Source organism: Ammospiza caudacuta, chromosome 18 (genome assembly GCF_027887145.1).
Source record: "Ammospiza caudacuta isolate bAmmCau1 chromosome 18, bAmmCau1.pri, whole genome shotgun sequence".
NCBI lineage: Eukaryota > Metazoa > Chordata > Aves > Passeriformes > Passerellidae > Ammospiza > Ammospiza caudacuta.
In genome coordinates this window covers 12,434,554-12,439,356 of record NC_080610.1, presented here as the reverse complement: position 1 = coordinate 12,439,356, position 4,803 = coordinate 12,434,554, and positions in this window count along the sequence as shown.

Here is a 4,803-nt window from a genome sequence, read left to right as displayed (position 1 = left end):
TTGGGGCACGGCTCCCGCACAGTCACCTTTGTCCTCGGCTCCCACCGGCCCGGCCCGCCCGGCCCCGCGGGCGGAGCGCTGCTCCCGCCCGCCTCCGCCACCGCCCATCCCCGCGGCCGGCAGGGAGGGAGGAGCTGGAAAAGCGCTCCGGAGCTCGGCCCCGGGGCAGGGAGATCCTGGCTCGGCCCAAAACCCGCGGCAGGTCACGGTTATGGGCACTGGGATAGCAGCGGGGAGAGGAAGGGGGGAATGGGGGAGAGATGGGGGCACGCGTTGGAGGATGCAGGGGATATGCACATCCCAGGACGAATGTATGGGTTTACTCAGGGATGTGCGCGTGTGTGGGAAACCCAGGAGTTCAGTCCTGAAGGTGGCTGCGCAACGCTGAATTTTTGATCACGTTTTGGAGGGAAAGAATTGGGATTCTGGGAACACCTGGCAGGGAACAGGCAGAGGTGGTGGATGAGGTGGACGACACAAGCCCCACAAGGAGGTTTGATGTCAGGATATGGACTGGTCCTGTGTGGGTGGGGGATGCTGCAGGGGACCAGGCTGCAAGTTCTGGCTGCTCTCCTGACCCTCCAGCCACATCCTCGGGCCACAGGCACGCGTGGGGTGGTCTCAGTGCAGAGGGACAGAAGAAGCTGAGTGGGACAAGCCTCCAGTCTGACTTCTGCTCTTGGTTGGCCTGCCAGGCTCACAGGACCACCTTGGCAGTGTTGCTGTCCTCGCCACGTCCCAGTGAATGCCAGCATCAAGGATTTGCTCTCCTTATCTCCTGTCCCTTTCTTCCAGTTTCCTCATCCCCCTGCTCTGCTCCACAGCCATGTGTGCATTTTGGCAATCGAGGCACTGGCAACAATTTTACAGGTCCCCATCCCAGAAACCCTGCTGTCCCTGACCTTTGCCACAGGTTGTGGTTCATCCCCACCCACAGACGCCCTCATTTCCCTGCACAGCTGCTCGGGACTTTGCAATTTTCTGCTTGTGTCAGAGGTTTTCAGTTCACCGAGGGTTTTCCTTGTCACCTGCAGACTTTCACTTTCAGGATATAAAAAGGGATTCAAACCAGCACTAAAACCATCTGGGCTTTATCTTCCCTCCTGAGCAGAACAGCTCTGTTCAAGGTCGCTGGTGGGAAGCTCTTGGGGCTCTGCAGCACTTATCTCCCTGCCTAGCTCAGAGATGGCTTTTCACACGGCAAGATTAGGATGGGAAGGGCTGTGGGGAGAAGCAATATCTTTATTAGAGTAGCTCGGGTAATTGGAAAAAGGCAGCAGCGCTCTCAGCTCTGCTTTCCTTTCCTGGGACTCCAAAGCCACATGTTCATCTAGCAGAAGTTGTTCCTCCTCCACAGCTGCTCTGGAAAATCATCCCAATTCCTCAAAAACACCGACAAAGTTCCCCTGTGGATTTTTGCTTCCCATTGAGTCTCTCTTGGGACAGCCACGCGTTGCTGCACAAGCTCCAGGACTTCACTTTCTGAGCAGCTCCATATTTTCCCTTTTGTCCCCCAGGAGGAGCCCAGACCTCATTCCTCAGTTTCCCCATCAAGTTTTGATGGGAAAGATGTGAAAATGACCTCTCATGTTGATCTTGCCCTACAGCTGGGGACAAGGGAAAAGAAAAGGGTCTGAAAGGAGGTGAGGGGTGCCAGGAGCATTTCTGGACGTGGGATGCCCTTGGGCCCCGCTTCCTGCTGCTCCCATGACCGGTGACTGGGTGCGATTACACAGCAGCGAGTGCTGGAAGGCTCAGGGAGGAGAGCGGGGCCTCTGAGTCACCCCCAGTGCCGGGAAACTCGGGGTGCTGGGATACCGGGGGCTCTCGGATACCCGGCTCTGTGCAGAGAGCCATTCCTGGAGAACCCAAATGGATCCCAGGCCGTGCCTCGGCGTTCAAGGCGAGCGAGTCCCGAGTGTCACAGACCGCGGGCGTGGGGCGCTCCCGGCGCCTCTGGGGGTGCGGGACCTGCCCCGCTCCGCTCCACGCGGGGTTCCCGTCCCGCGCCGCCTCCACCGGGCACCGGGGCCCCTCCGAGCAGGGGAAGGGCCGAGGCGGCGGCTGCAGCGCGGGGAAGGGCCGGGAGAGGGCGGCGGGAGCCCGGGCACGGCGGCCGGAGCGCGGCGGGGGCAGCCAGCCCCGTCACTGCCTGTGTCCGCCTCCATCACTGCCTCCATCACTGCCTGCATCCCGCTCCATCCCGCTCCATCACTGCCTGCATCCCTGCCTGCATCCCGCTCCATCCCGCTCCATCACTGCCTCCATCCCTGACTCCATCCCTGCCTGCATCCCGCTCCATCCCTGCCTCCATCCCTGACTCCATCCCTGCTTGCATCCCGCTCCATCCCTGCCTCCATCCCTGCCTCCATCCCTGCCTGCATCCCGCTCCATCCCTGCCTCCATCCCTGCCTCCATCCCGCTCCATCACCGCCTCCATCCCACTCCATCACCGCCTCCATCCCGCTCCATCCCTGCCTCCATCCCGCTCCATCCCTGCCTCCATCCCGCTCCATCACCGCCTCCATCCCGCTCCATCCCTGCCTCCATCCCGCTCCATCACCGCCTCCATCCCGCTCCATCACCGCCTCCATCCCGCTCCATCACCGCCTCCATCCCGCTCCATCACCGCCTCCATCCCGCTCCATCACCGCCTCCATCCTGCTCCATCACCGCCCTGCCCATCAACACCCTCTCCTAAATCAACCCAACCATCCCTAAATCACCTCCGTTACCATCTCCCCCACACCCAACCTCGGTAAAAGCCAGGCTGATTTTGGGGGGCATTTTGCAGCTCGGCACCGACCCTCACAGCCAAGCATTTCCAGGTGTCCTTACCCCCTCCGGGCAGCTTGGGATGAACAAGACCTCAGAGTGGGGTGGAAGAGGTCACCTGAAACCCTTCACATCGCACCTCGAGATGTGCTAATGAGCCACTTCCAAACCACTCCACCCATCCTGCAAACAGAATGGGGCAGAGCAGAGCAGTTAAGGAGGGAATTGGGAAGGCTGGAGGCTGGTAAAGGGTTTTACGCAGCAGAAGAAAGCAGCAATGGTTAAAAGCTGAGGGCAGTGCAGAGCGGAAGGGAAGCAGCAGCGCCTGAGTGAGTGAGTGTAAGAGCATCTGCGCAGCTCCACACACACAAACAACAAAAAAGCAGAAGTCGGAGGTAGTGAATTAGCAGTTGGAGACTGAGAAAAATCCATACAGGAAGCAAAACAAAGGAGAAATCTCAGGCCAGTGGGGCTGAGGGCGCTGGGAGGGCGTTTTGATGGGAAAAGATGTGAAAATGACCTGACGTAGATGAAGTTGATAAAGGAAAGTGCGATCGCTGGGAGCTGGGACAGCCGCCCGCGGGAAGGGGGGCGGGCACCCGGATCCGCCGGCCGCTCCTCCGCTCTCAGGAAAAGAGCCAGAAGGGGCAATTATGCATAAAGCAACGGCGGGAGGAATTAAAAAGCTGATTTCAAGGTAAGATTTTATCGTGTCAGCTGCTCCCAGCCACTTCCTTGTGGGGTTTGGGAAGGGCTGATTGGACGCAGAGCCACCTGGATCCCTGGCGATGCCCGAAGGGGTGCGGGGTTATGGCTCAAATCTGATCCGGGGGGTTGCTGAGGCTGCAGAAGGGCAGCAGGGCTCTTCTGTCCAAACCGGCTGCGGTCCAGGGGTGGCGCAGCTCCAGCAGCGAGTTCGCATTTCAGTCTTTTCTTCGCTGGAAATGGATTGGGAATGGATGGGGTGAACAACTGAGGTGTATTTAAAGCACCACAGAGGACGGACCCTCACAAATGTTTACAAACGGCTCAGTGTGTCCCAGCCCACTCTCCAAGGGCAAATTCCTGCAGCTTCCACCTTCGCACCACCCGCAAATCCATTGTGTGGTGTGTGTGAAATCCCAGTGCCACATCCTGGGCTCTGCCGTGACTTTTGCCCGCCCTGTGTGAGTGGCCTCTGCGCGGGGATCTGTCCCTCTGTCCCTGCCACTGCTGCCATTCCAGACAAGGCTTTGTAGGAACTCTTGGAACCATCAGTAACGCGAGTGGGGGATGTCAATGGGCCAGACGTGACAGTACAGACCACAGTCCAGCGCTTTACTGGAAAAAGGTGCAGTGGAAGTTTATTTTTGCTCCATTTCCCACGGCAGAGTGGGCGGCTGCGGCTCTGCCGTGGGGGCCCTGCTCCCCTGGGATGAGATGGCACCGGGATGGCTGAGCCTGACCCCTGCCCACCCACACCAGTCCCCAGTCCTGCTCGGCTGTGACCGCTCTGTCACGGCCGAGCCCCTCGCCCACCGTGCGGGACAGCTGTGGGACAACTGTCCTGATCCGCTCTGGCTGGACGTGGGCAGCAGCCCGCGCTGCCTTTCGCCACAAGATAATTGGGAAAATTATGAGAAGTGGGGTTTGAGACGGCATCTGGCCCACTGTTTCCACCGCACAGGTCCCTCGGGTCCCAGCCCGCGGAGCTGGTGGAGCAGGAGCAGGAAAGGGGAATTTTCCTCCCGAGCCTCCAAGAAGCCTCCAAGAGCCCCACGCTCGGGCTCCCCCCCGACTCCCGGGGGGCTGGGGCGGACACCCCCAAATCCACGGAGAAAACATTCTAGAAATTCATAAAAACTGAAGAGATATATGTAAAAATTAAAATTAAATCCACCCCGGGGAGCGCGGCCGGGCTGTTTGTGCCGCTGGCTCCGCGGGCGCGGATGCGATAAGATAAGAAAGGCAGGAGCGGGGAGGGGCGGCGCGGAGCCGGGCGCACCCGCGGAGCCCGAGCGGACGGACGGACAGACACACACACAGGGA